Below are 14,359 nucleotides of genomic sequence, written 5' to 3' on the forward strand. Positions count from 1 at the left end.
GCTCTTTCCACACTCGGAACATGTATGCGGTTTCTCCCCTGTATGAGTTCTTTGATGCGAGGTAAGGCCACCACTTTGAGTGAAGCTCTTTCCACACTCTGAACATGTATAAGGCTTCTCCCCTGTATGAGTTCTTCGGTGATTGGGAACTACTGTCACTGACTCTTTCCACACTCGGAACATGTATACGGTTTCTCCCCTGTATGAGTTCTTTGATGCGTGTAAGCTGGCCACTCCGACTGAAGCTCTTTCCACACACGGAACATGTATACGGTTTCTCCCTGTATGAGCTCGTTGATGCGACGTAAGGCTGTGACTGTGACTGAAGTCTTTCCACACTCGGAACACGTATACGGTTTCTCCCCTGTATGAGTTCTTCTGTGTCTCCTATGGGAACTACTGTCACTGAAGCTCCTTCCGCACACTGTACATGTATACGATTTCTCTCCTGTATGAGTTCTTTGGTGTCTAGTATGGGAACTCCTGTCACTGAAGCTCTTTCCACACACTGTACATGTATACGATTTCTCTCCTGTGTGCACTCTTTGATGAGAAGTAAGAGTTGAGCATTTACCAAATCTCTTTCCACACACTGTACATTCATGCTTTTTCTCCTCTCTGCGAATTTCATTTTCAGCACCCTGGGATGTACCAGTCACCCTCCGCCTTCTGCTTTCGTCTCCCCTCTTGCATGCTGCCTCCATCTTGAACTCTTAGCTTCCTTTGCTCCTCCTCCTCTTTGGCTCTTTGTGGTGACACTTCTGATTGTTCTCCTTCTGCCAGAATCCCTTCAACATCTCCTGAAGGAATAAAAAGGCAAACTGATGAAATGCTAAAAAAGATTCTTCACCCAAGTCCCAGGGTCTTGTGGCAGTTCCCTCACTGAGAGAAGTGAAATTACAGGGAACAAGGCAGAGGGAATCTTGGTAGTGGTGCCCACTCTGTGGAACGCCCTCCCGTCAGATGTCAAATAAACAACTATACAACTTTAAGAAGACATCTGAAGGCACCCATATATAGGGAAGTTTTTAATGTCTAATGTTTTATTGTGCCTTTATATTTGTTGGAAGCTAGGTAGAGTGGCTGGGCAACCCAGTCAGATCCGTGGGGTACAAATAATGAAAGCATTAATATTAGTATTATTATTTATTGTGTTAATATACCGCCCGGTACCTGGAGGTCTCAGCGTGGTTCACAGAAAAGATCACACCATATATAATAAGAATAAAAACAGCATCCCAACAACACCCCCCACAAAAAAGAGCCACGTTTGAAAAGGCTATAGCAAGTCAAAGATATCAAGCAAAAACCTGGTTAATAAGGAACAACTTTGCATGGCACCTAAAGGTGTATACCCTTTCACGGATCACTGCCCTGTCATGGCAAAGGGGCTTGAATAACTAAGAGAAGCTATGACCTATGCTGTGCAGGGCCACCCAAGACAGATAGGTCAGCCAAGAGTTTAGACTAAATGTGATCCACCTGGAGAAGAACTGGCAACCCAGTCCAATATTTTGCCATGAAAGCTCCATGGACATAAAAAAGAAAAGCTGTAAGAAGTGAGAGTTTCCAAGGCATGCTCTGGTTCATGCGGTCATGGACAGTCAGACACGACTAAGATAAACAACAACAAAGGTGGATAAGGAAGGCGCCAGGCGAACTTCCCTGGGGAGCATTCCAAAGAAGGGGAGCCACTGCCTAGGTTTAATGCTTTCCCACTGCCAACATCCTTCCATGTCCCCCTCTCCATTCCCTGGAACTCACCAGATCTCTCTGAGGGTCCTGGAGAGAACAGCCAGAGGTTGTGGGAGGGATGCAGGAGCAGCCTGACTAGGTCAACCGTCCACCTTCCTCCTTCCATCCTCGCTACGTTTGCAGGATCAGCCTCATATCATATATAATGATATTATGACGCACCTCCAGCGCCTCCGCGAGAAGGGACAGCCGTCGCCATGGACAGCATCTCCCTCGGGAAAGCGGGACAGGAAGCGGAAGCTCCTATTCTCCCAACAGCCTTTCCCCCCCCCTCCGCTCTAGGAATCTCCGCTCTGTCGCCGCTGCTCTTAACCGTTTCGGAGCCGAGCGGTAGGAGCCTCTGGGCTGCTCCGGGCAGAGAGCGAGGGGAGGCAGGCGCCTCGCCTACGGAAAGCTCTGCTGGATCAGCTGCACGGCGTCCCAAATAAGTTTTCTTTATTTTTATTTTTATTTTATAAAAACCATTTTATTTCCAATTTTTAAAATAACAGCAGTCCCCTTTTTGGTAATATAGATATCCAATCCAAATTTGCAATAGATGACTAGTTTTATTCTCCTTGCATAGAATTATATTTCTCCAATTGATTTCTTCTTATGTTTCCCTCCTAATTCTATAATTAGTTCATAAATGTTACATCAAACCTGCTAATGTATTGACCTTTTTACAGTGTTCCTTAAGAGAGTCTATAAGTTTTCCCATTCTTGATTGATTTCTTTCTCATCTTGGTGCCTGAACCTCACGGTAGTTTAGCCATTTCGGCATAGTCATCTTAGTTATCCATTCTTCTTTCATTGGGACCTTGACTTCTTTCCCCATGTGGGCTAGTAGCATTCTGGGCGCTGTAGTCGCATAAACAGTCTCTTTTGCTTCCTTGGCAATTCAAAAGACCTTTCATTCCCTACAGACAGCCACATCTCAAACAACACAATTATGCAAGTGGACTTAACATGGACTTAGGTTACCATAGCCTGCAATAAACCCAGATGCCAACTTTGCTGCCACATACACCTGGACAACACCATTACTGGCCCCAACAACATCAAACATACCATCATAGGGGAACAATTGTATACAATGACCAGGACATTGTATACAAGATCTCAGAGTAACTGTCTTATTACAAAATAATTTCAGAAATAGACTGGAACGAGAAGCTGCTGAATTGCAACTTTTTACCAAACTTAAAACCATGGAGAGACCTGGTGTGAATAGAGACATTGGATTCTTATCTCATTATACACAATAAAGCTATTTTTAGCCATCTCACCCCTTTTTAGCCATCTCACTCCTTGCTTTTCCTGTAAGACCAATTGCAGTCGTTAACAGTCTCAACAGGTTTACCACACCTATTAGCCTATCACCCATTCCCACTACCCTTCTGAGTAATACCCCTCCCCACCCTCTCTCTCTCTATAAGGGCCTGCTTACTTCTGTTTCAGTATTATCTGAAGAAGTGTGCATGTACATGAAAGCTCATACCAATAACAAACTTCGTTGGTGCTACTGGAAGGATTTTTTAAAATTTGTTATAACATTAAACATTTTTTAAAGTCCATTGTATATCATTTTACTTTTTTACATGTCCACCACGTATGGTGTTAAAAATGTAGACTCCCATCACCCCCAGCTAGCAGTAGTAAGGGATGATGGGAATTTTAGTCCAGAAATAGCAGAGACCCAAGTTTGAGAAAGCCTGCACTCGAGTATCTGTGCAAATAATATTTAAAAAAGCATTTAAAACAGAATTCAGTGGTTAGCATTGCCTGCTGGATGAGGTTGGATTTCCTTTTGGGGTGTGGGGTTCAGCAGCTCTCTGCCCAGGAATTCCCAGGAAGGGCTTGTGCATTGTCATGGGAAGTGCAAGCATTTTGGTGAATGACAGACATATGGGGGGACCAGAGGACAGTTTCTAACAAGGCAGCAATGAAAGGGGCATGAGCAACAGGCATTCAGTGGAGAAGATGAGTTAAGTTTGCTGGACTATTACCTGCGCTATCAGGTATGAATTTTTAAATTTCTGACTGTCCCGTGCAAATCTGATGTATCTAAAAATTGTATTTGAAACACACAGTGGTGCCTCAGGTTAATTTGCCTCTGGGTTACGAAACCTTCGGCTGGCAGACCACGGCAACCCGTAAGTACTGGAATGGGTTACTTCCAGGTCTCTCCACTTGCGCATGCACAGAAGCGCAAAACCATGTCCACGCATGCTCAGACGGGGCGTTTCAGGTTCCCTAAATTTCGTGTTACGGACGGGCCTCCGGAACGGATCCCGTCCATAACACGAGGTACCACTGTAATTTGGTTTTTAGTGTTGTGTTCTGGATGAGATTGCATCTTCTTCCTTTGCCACATTATCAAATAAACAGATACCTGCACATAGCTGCATAGTGGATTTCACATGTCCAGAATGGGAGGGGGTGTTTACGGGAAATACTAGTGGAGGGGAGAACACATAGCACAAATACATAAAACTGAAATTTCCTCATATGCAGATGAAGGTGAAGAAACACAAACCCTGAAACCTTTTAACCTATTAACACTCTAGACACAGGCTTGAAAATCAAGCCTTCAGTACTGCTCTCATTTCTCTCTTGACTGCACATTGCGGTTTAGTATACAGTATGTTTTTCAACAGTATTTGTTCATTAGAGGCATTATCTGAGGGGCTGTATTCTCATTACATCTACTTTACATACTTTACATACGTCAACCGAATACCAGTGAATGCATTTGCTTCTATGAAAATATCAGTTCAATTCACACCATGGAAAGAAAATAGAATTTTGTTGTTGTTTAGTTGGGTCCGACTCTTCGTGACCCCATGGACCAGAGCACGCCAGGCATGCCTATCCATCACTTTCTCCCGCAGTTTGGTCAAACTCATGTTAGTAGCTTCATGAGTCCAACCATCTCGCCCTCTGTCGTCCCCTTCTCCTTGTGCCCTCAATCTTATAGCTATGTAAAACTAACTCTGATAAGGAGAACAATATGTAACACAGCCACTAAAAGGAATAAAAATTCTAATGGAAGCAAGTTCTAATTCTGAACACAATCATTGGCTTACTCTCTGTAGGAGTTATTTGATATGATTAAAGATCTTCCCACACTCCAACTTTTCTGTTTCCCTTGTACGAGTTCTTTTCAGTTTAGTAAGGGAGTCCTTCTCACAGAAGTTCTTTACATTGACCCAAGATTTCTAAAATTTCCTCCTTGTATGAATTCTTTGGTGTCTAGTAAGGCTACTACTGTCACTGAAGCTTTCCCACACTCCGAACATGTATACGGTTTTTCTCCTGTGTGAGTTCTTTGATGTAACGTAAAAGTGCCATTCTGAGTGAAGCTCTTGCCACACTCCAAGCATTTATAAGGTTTCTCTCCTGTGTGCAGTCTTTGATGCACAGTAAGCTGCCAACTGTGGCTGAAGCTCTTTCCACACTCCAAACATGTATATCGTTTCTCCCCTGTATGAATTCTTTGATGCCGGGAAAGGGAGTAGAGTTGACCAAAACTCTTGCCACATTCCCAGCATTTATAATGTTTGCTGCCTCGATGAGTCTGTTGATGTTTAGTAAGTCCACTGACCTGAGTGAAGCTCTTTCCACACTCAGAACATGTATGCGGTTTCTCCCCTGTATGAATTTGTTGATGCGTGGTAAGGTTGTAACTGTAGCTGAAGCTCTTTCCACACTCTGGACATGTATAGGGTTTCTCTCCTGTATGAGATCTTTTATGCGACGTAAGACCACAATTCTTCCTGAAGCTCCTTCCACACTCTGAACATGTATACGGTTTCTCCCCTGTATGAGTTCTTAGGTGGTTAGTAAGGGTACCACTGTGACTGAAGCCCCTTCCACACTCTGAACATGTATATGGTCTCTCCCCTGTATGAGTTCGTAGATGCAAGATAAGGGTACTGCTCGAACAGAAGCTCTTTTGACATTCAAAACATTTATAACGTTTCTCTCCTGTATGAGTTCTTTGATGTAGGTAAGGCCACCACTTTGAGCGAAGCTCTTTCCACACTCTGAACATGTATACGGTTTCTCCCCTGTATGAATTCTTTGATGTGACTTAAAGTTGCTACACTGACGAAAGCTCTTTCCACACTCGGAACATGTATACGGTTTCTCCCCTGTATGAGTTCTTTGATGTGTGGTAAGCTGGCCATTCCGACTGAAGCTCTTTCCACACTCGGAACATGTATACGGTTTCTCCCCTGTATGAGTTCGTTGATGCGACGTAAGGCTGTGACTATGACTGAAGGTCTTTCCACACTCGGAACACGTATACGGTTTCTCCCCTGTATGAGTTCTTCGGTGTCTCCTATGGGAACTACTGGCACTGAAGCTCTTTCCACACACTGTACATGTATACGCTTTCTCCCCTGTGTGCACTCTTTGATGTGAAGTAAGAGTTGAGCGACTACCCAATCTCTTTCCACACACTGTACATTCATGCTTTTTCTCCTCTCTGCGAATTTGATTTTCAGCACCCTGGGATGTACCAGAGTTACCCTCCGCCTTCTGCTTTCGTCTCCCCTCTTGCATGCTGCCTCCATCTTGAACCCTCAGCTTCCTTTGCTCCTCCTCCTCTTTGGCTCTTTGTGGTGACACTTCTGATTGTTCTCCTTCTGCCAGAATCCCTTCAACATCTCCTGAAGGAGTAAAAAGGCAAACTGATGAAATGCTAAAGGAGATTCTTCACCCCAATCATTCAGTCTGGACACTGAGCTCCAGGTCCCAGGGCCTTCTGGTGGTTCCCTCACTGAGAGAAGTGAAGTTACAGGGAACAAGGCAGAGGGCCTTATGGGTAGTGGTGCCCACCCTGTGGAACGCCCTCTCATCAGATGTGAAATAAACAACTATACAACTTTTAGAAGACATCAGAAGGCAGCCATATATAGGAAGTTTTTAATGTCTAATGTTTTATTGTGCTTTTATATTTGTTGGAAGCCAGCTAGAGTGGCTGGGGCAACCCAGTCAGATCCGTGGGGTACAAATAATGAAAGTATTAATATTATATTATTTTATTGAGTTTATATACCGCCCTATACCCGGAGGTCTCAGTGTGGTTCACAGAAAAGATCACACCATATATAACCAGAATAAAAACAACATCCCAACAACACCCCCCCCCAAAAGAGCCACGTTTGAAAAAGGCTATAGGATGTCAAACATATCAAGCAAAAACCTGGTTAATAAGGAACAACTTTGCATGGCACCTAAAGGTGTATACCCCTTCACGGATCACTGCCTTGTCATGGCGAAGGGGCTTGAATAACTAAGAGAAGCTATGACCTATGCCGTGCAGTGCCACCCGAGACAGACAGGTCAGCCAAGAGTTTAGACTAAATGTGATCCACCTGGAGAAGGAACTGGCAACCCACTCCAATATTTTGCCATGAAAGCTCCATGGACATAAAAAAATGAAAAGCTGTAAGAAGTGAGCGTTTCCAAGGCATCCTCTGGTTCATGCGGTCATGGGCAGTCAGACACGACTAAGACGAGTAAACAACAACAAAGGTGGATAAGAAAGGCACCAGGGGAACTTCCCTGGGGAGAGCATTCCAAAGAAGGGGAGCCATTGCCTAGGTTTAATGCTTTTCCACGGCCAACATCCCTCCATGTCTCCATCTCCATTTCCTGGAACTCACCAGATCTTTCTGAGGGTCCTGGGAGAGAACAGCCAGAGGTTGTGGGAGGGATGCAGGAGGCAGCCTGACCAGGTCAACCGTCCACCTTCCTCCTTCCATCCCCGCTACGTTTGCAGGATCAGCCTCTTCCATCCTTCCTGAGAAGCTCAGAAGATGCAGGTTCCTGGGAGGGAGGAAGAAGCAAAGGGAGCCTCAGAGTCCCGGCAGGCATTTTCCTGCTCAATACGATTTGCTGGTGAATAATAACCCAGCCAAGCTGTGGAGCTCCAACTTGCAGTTTCTTTGGTAAAAGAGGAGCACCTTCCTCCTGGACCCCAACAGCTGAGGAAAGTGGATTTATGTCTGAAACAGGATCTTCTTCCCACCACCATTAAAAACACCCCTTTCCTCAGAGCATCTCCTTAGCAGGCAGAAAGCCCCACATTCCGTCCCCAGACAGGACTGAGACTCAGCTCCTGAAAACCCCTTGCTCAGGAGGAGCAGGGCTATTTGGGGGCAGCTCACTGGGCTTGGAGCCCCCAGATCTGCTGCAGCAGTTCATTTTACAGCTAATGGTTCTCCTCTTCCCATCCTTAAAGTCTTCCCTCCTTCATCTCCCCCAACACCTTGGTTCCTTCCTAGGGCTGGTCTGCTATACAGAGAGACTACGCCCTCCTTGGGTGCCTTCCTCCTGAACCCCAAAGGCATCTAAGAAGGAAAAAAAGAGTCCATGCCTCGTAGTGTTGAAATGAGTTTACAGCTGATCCTGCCGTCTCTACCCAACATTGACCCCTCTTTCTGCAAAACATCAACATCTCCTCCCTCTTCCCAGAGCTCTCCTGCCTCCTTTCCTTTGTGGGGTTTCCTGCCCCACCCTAAAACTCCCTCTCCCCCCCCCCCCGCCTTGCCTTCTTGCCTTGCTCTCCTCCTGGGGCACCCCTGCACCCCTTAAAGCCTTTTGCACTCATCGCAGCTCTTTGGGGGCTGAATTGGGGGTGTAGCCCCATGCATTTTCCCTCCCATCGCTGCCTCTTTGCAAAACCGCCTTCTTCAAGAGGCCTTCTCTCCTGCAAAGCCCCCCTCCCCCCAAAAAACCAACCTTGCAAAAAGCACAGTCTTCCGAGCTGCAAAATTTCCTCCTCTCAGCTTTTCAAATGCAGGAGGATGTAACAAACTGAGGAAGAAGTGACTCTTTCCGCCTCCCCCTGGAAGTCCTCTGTCACAATATAATCGCTGCCTTTAACCATGGAACGGCCAGTGTCTCTCCCACCCCCACCCGAACAGTATGGTGCTGGGGACATTGCGGATTCTGCCTATGGGACCCCACAAAGCGCCCCCTCATAGCGAGCTTGATAATGAGCCCTTACCAGTGTTTGGTTGCATTAATTTGGACCTTTCATCCACTTGCGTCCTGTCTCCCAGCTTGGAGTATACCAGGGGGCCAGTCGGGGTCCACAAAGTGGGAGAGGGCACTCAGGAATATTAATATTATTAGTAGCATTGCTAGTAGTATTATCATTATTAGCCTGTCTGTATAAGGCCTCAGCCACACTTGGACTTTGAAGGTGGACTTGGAAGTTACTTGTTTCTCCTTTTTGTTTAAAACCTCTTCTGCCCAGAACTGCTCTTGCAGAAACTGCTGTTTAATTGAAACACAAATAATTTAAAATGTGCGTGTTGGGGGGGGGGGATCTTATTGGGTTGTTTTTGTTTGTGTTTCGACTATGCCCTTCCATTGGGATAATATGTTTTGCCCCCATACAAAGGGTAAAAGACCTATGTATGTATTTTTTAGCGGAATTACACACAGAATGCATTATGGGAAATGTAAATATTCAGGGAAATAACCTTTGCAAAAGCGTGTGCATTAGGAGAAATCAGCACGAAAATGCTGGCCAATTTTCAAGAGCTCCATTTAAAAATAATAAGAAGTGAAAATCTGAATAAAGTGACGACTAGAAAAAGGAGACACAGAAAAAAGCTTACATTGAAACGGTTTCCCTAATAGGTTGTTTTTTTTAAATCCCTCCCGCAGGACCCCCACTCTCCGCTCCCCAAGTTATCATATATGATGATATTATGACGCACCTCCAGCGCCTCCGCGAGGAAGGACAGCCGTCGCCAGGAGCAGCATCTCCCTCGGGAAAGCGGGACAGGAAGCGGAAGCTCCTATTCTCCCGACAGTCTTTCCCCCCCCCACTCTAGGAATCTCCGCTCTGTCGCCGCTGCTCTTAACCGTTTCGGGGCCGAGCGGCAGGAGCCTCTGGGCTGCTCCGGGCAGAGAGCGAGGGGAGGCGGTCGCCGCGCCTCCGGAAAGCTCTGCTGGATCAAAAAAGTTTTATTTTTATATTTTTATTTTATAAAAACATTTTATTTCCAATTTTCAAAAGTGTTTTTTCAGAGTCCTCAAAGCATTGCCATTCCTTCCTTAATTTCTGCTTTGACTGGTGTCTTATGGCTTCCGTTAGTTTGTCCAAGTCTATAAATTCACACAATCCAGTCTTCTTTTGTGGGGATAATGTCCCCTTTCCAATTTTTAGCAAGTAATAATCTGGCTGCAGCTATGGCATATAAGAATAACCTTTTGTTATCCTGTGGTGTGTCCTTTCCTATAATGCACATATGTATGCCTCTGGATTTTTTTAAATAGGAGAATCTTTTTTAGCTCTTTATGGATACACCCCCCAAAATTTATTAATTTTCTCACAGTGCCACCATACATGTATCATTGTTTCCTCTGAATTATTGCATTTCCAACATTGCTTGGATTTGAGTTTATGTATCTTGGCTAGTTTGGAAGGTGTCTTATACCACCTGTATAACATTTTCATTAAGTTTTCCTTGAGAGTAAAACAGGCAGTAAATCTGATATCTAACCTCCAGAGTCTCTGCCACTGTTCCATCTCTTTTGTGGAATGGATGTGCTGGGCCCATTTAACAATTACATCCTTTACTTCCTCGTCTTTTAGATCCCATTCCAATAACAGGTCACAAGTTTTAGATAATAATTTTTTGTCATTTCGTACTAATACTTTTTGTAATTTGGATTCCTCTTTCCCAAAGCCAATTTTCTTTTATCTGAATTAAAAACGTTGCTCGATTGGTGATATTGAAGCCAATCGGTGAGGGAGTGACTTATCTCTCCGAATGTTTTCAATTTCAGAGATCCTTGGTCATCTTTTAATAGTTGACTATAGGTTGCCCAATTTCCCTCCATATTTACTTGTTTGACTGCAGAAGCCTCTACTGGGGACAGCCACCATGGCGTTTGGGGTTCTAATAACGGTTGGTATTTTGTCCACAGTTTATAAAGAGCATTTCTGACTATATGATTAGTGAACACTGGTTTTCTAACTTTGCAGTCACGTTTTACCATGAAGCAAGAATCTTGCCACAAGGGCAAACCAAATGCTGCAGCCCCAATTGCCAGGCATTTCTTTGTACTTAGATAGCATCTTTGACCCGACCCAGGAGTTGGTAAACAACATGGTTCTGAGGTTAGGATGCTAAATCCTACCTCCCTGCTATCTTCTGTTTCATGACTTCCTGTTCCTGGCCATCTATCCTGTCCCTTTGATGTGTGAGAATGCAAGGAAGTTTCTTGGGTTCTTTTATGGGTCTTTGTTAACATGATCTCAACCACGTGGAGACATCTTGAGGTGTGCTGGTTTAATCTGACTGGATGGTTTGAACTCTGTGACGTGTTTTCCTTTGGTTAATAAAATACCCTGGTGGGAGTTCAGGGGGGAACATTTTCTCTCCTTCTGACTCTTGCCAAGAGGATTGCTGGTTCAAGCGCTGGCTCTGTCTTTCTTTCTGAAATTCCTTTCTCACTTGCACTCATGCAAACAAATGTGAAACCCCACAGAACACTCTGTGGACTTTGACCTTATTGTAGCCAAGGTATGCATGCCATCTATACCTGTTGTTGCAACTCTCCAAATCAAGTATACCTCTTTTCTCTAACAAATCCAATCCTTAATCCAACATAGGCACGAGGCTTCGAAATATGTTCCTAAATCGGGGAGTGCGAAACCTCCCCTTTCTTTTTTGTCCATCAGTAATTGGTATTTTATGCGGGGTTTCTTACCCTGCCATATGAACCTTTTCAGATCTCTCCGGCAATCGTCAAAGTATTCTGGAAAGCAATTTTAACAACAAAATGCTTTGCAAACAAGTCACAGTGAGCTACCATTGGTTCTACCACCTCCTTCGGGCCAGCCTGTAAAAGGCCCAGTACAACTCGGAAAAGGATGCAATGGAGGCAGCTGCCTTCACTGCCACTAGGTAGACTCAATAGTGAGCCCTTACCAGTGTCTGGTTGCATAATTCGGATCTTTCATCCACTTGTGTTCAAGCCATCTCCTAGCTACTTTCCTCCCCCTAAGGCTAAGCTCTGGAGTATACCAGGGGGGCAAAGGGGTTCCTTAAACTGGGAGAGGGCACTCAGGGGTGATCGTGCCAATAGCCTGTGACAACCCCCCAAAGCTGTTTGGAATCCCACTGGATTCATCAGATTCTGAGGGCAGACCTTCCTTACAGGTCCCCCGGCTCTGTGGAGGGAAAAAGGTGCTGACACCCTAAATCTCAACAGGAAGTGATCTGAGCATGATGAGGGACTGATGTCAATGTCCCCAACCTTCAAATCACCCTCTTCTTGCCCAATCAAGAAAACAAGGTCTAGAGTCCGGCCTGCCATGTGTGTTGGGCTGGTGAAATGTTGGGACAGCCATAAACTGGCAACCCACTCCAATATTTTGCCATGAAAGCTCCATTTCTTCTTATTTTTCCCTCCTAATTCTATAATTAGTTCATAAATGTTACATCAAACCTGCTAATGTTTTGACCTTTTCACAGTGTTCCTTACAAGAGTCTATAAAGTTTTCCCATTCTGGACAGTAAGAGCTGTTTGACAGTGGAATTTGCTGCCAAGGAGTGTGGTGGAGTCTCCTTCTTTGGAGGTCTTTAAGCAGAGGCTTGACAGCCATCTGTCAGGAATGCTTTGATGGTGTTTCCTGCTTGGCAGGGGGTTGGACTGGATGGCCCTTGTGGTCTCTTCCAACTCTATGATTCTATGATTGATTTCTTTCTCATCTTGGTGTCTGTTCTTTACAGTAGTTTAGCCATTTCCGCATAGTCATCTTAGTTATCCATTCTTCTTTCATTGGGACCTTGACTTCTTTCCCCATGTGGGCTAGTAGCATTCTGGGCGCTGTAGTCGCATAAACAGTCTCTTTTGCTTCCTTGGCAATTCAAAAGACCTTTCATTGCCTACAGACAGCCACCCAATCTCAAACAACACAATAATACAGCAAGTGGACTTAACATGGACACAGGTTACCATAGCCTGCAATAAACCCAGATGCCAACTTTGCTGCCACATACACCTGGACAACACCATTACTGGCCCCAACAACATCAAACATACCATCATAGGAGAACAATTTAATCTCCCAGGACATTCTATACAAGATCTCAAAGTAACTGTCTTATTAAAAATAATTTCAGAAATGGACTGGAAAGAAGTGGCTGAATTGCAACTAATCACCAAACTTAGAACCATGGAGAGACCTGGTGTGAATAGAGACATTGGATTCTTATCTCATTATACACGATAAAGCTATTTTTAGCCATCTCACCCCCTTGCTTTTTCCTGTAAGACCAATTGCAGTCGTTAACAGTCTCAACAGGTTTACCACACCTATCAGCCTATCGCCCATTCCCACCACCCTTCTGAGTAATACCCCTCCCCACCCTCTCTCTCTCTCTATACATATATAAGGGTCTGCTGGCTTCTGTTTCAGTTTATCTGAAGAAGTGTGCATGTACATGAAAGCTCATACCAATAACAAACTTAGTTGGTGCTACTGGAAGGATTTTTAAAAATTTTGTTATAACATTAAACATTTTTTTAAGTTCATTGTATATCGTTTTACTTTTTTACATGTCCACCACGTATGGTGTTAAAAATTTATTTCCAGCATAAATTAGAGGTATCTTTATACATTTTAGCAAGCTTTCCTGGAGTCAAATACTATCGGTACATCATCTTCATATAATTTTCTTTTAATGAACTACATGCCGTGAATTTTAAAATCTCTTTCACAGCTTTCCCCATAATTCAAGTGGTATATTGGCTTTGTGGTAGTGAGAATGCCTGAATCTCTGGCACCGAGTATCTGAGCTGAGGGCGTCCCCATCCAGGAGGGTCTTCATAGCCCTTTCCAATATCTCCCAAGTGGGGCAGTTGGGGGATTTGGACAGCAGCTTCCAATATGCCTGAAGGGTTGTCCAACCCCCCTCCCATGCACAGCCTCTTTTTCCATTCTTTCCAAGTTCTGCCTTAAAGCAAAGGCTGGCCAAGGGAGCGTGGACCTCAAGGGGGCTGAGCCAGAGGTGGGGGGGGGGACCTCAGGTCCTGCTCCAAACAGCTCTGGGTTGGAGCAGGATCTGGCCCCAGCCTCCCTGTCTGCTTCCTTCCATGCATCCAATCTCTGCAGCCTCTCTTCTGCAAAAGGACCAAGCACAAGGCAAGAGGGAGGAGGGGCACTTGCTCTGGAGGACCAAGCTGCTCCTCCAGTTTCCTGCCTCTCTAGGATTCCTGCAATTCATATTTAACCCTTTGAAGACCAGGCAGCTGGGGTGGAAAGAAATCTCTCCCTTCTGGGGACTCTGATCTCTACCTTCACAATGTTGGGACTTCTTAGGCAGCAGTGAGAGGCAGTGTGGTGTAGTGGTTAGAGTGCTGCTCTATGGTCTTGGGAGACCAGGGATCAAATTCCCCACCAGGTGGCCATGGGGCCACTCAATGCCTCTCAGCCTAGCCTGCCTCACAGGGTTGTTGTAGGGGATTAAAGGAGGAGAGGAAGGACCATTTATTAATATGCTACCTCCAGCTCCTTGGAGGAAAAGGCAGGATATTGAATTGAAGAATTGTAAAATTGGAATGGATTCCGATGCTCATCTAG

General features: G+C 44.9%; 1 pseudogene; it reads right to left on the bottom strand.

The window, feature by feature from the left end:
* Nucleotides 1–9,525, bottom strand: part of LOC117042509 — a 13,581-nt pseudogene extending 4,056 nt beyond the window's left edge.
* Nucleotides 9,526–14,359: the final 4,834 nt, after the last annotated feature.

This window comes from Lacerta agilis, chromosome 2 (assembly GCF_009819535.1).
Source record: "Lacerta agilis isolate rLacAgi1 chromosome 2, rLacAgi1.pri, whole genome shotgun sequence".
Classification (NCBI taxonomy): Eukaryota; Metazoa; Chordata; class Lepidosauria; order Squamata; family Lacertidae; genus Lacerta; species Lacerta agilis.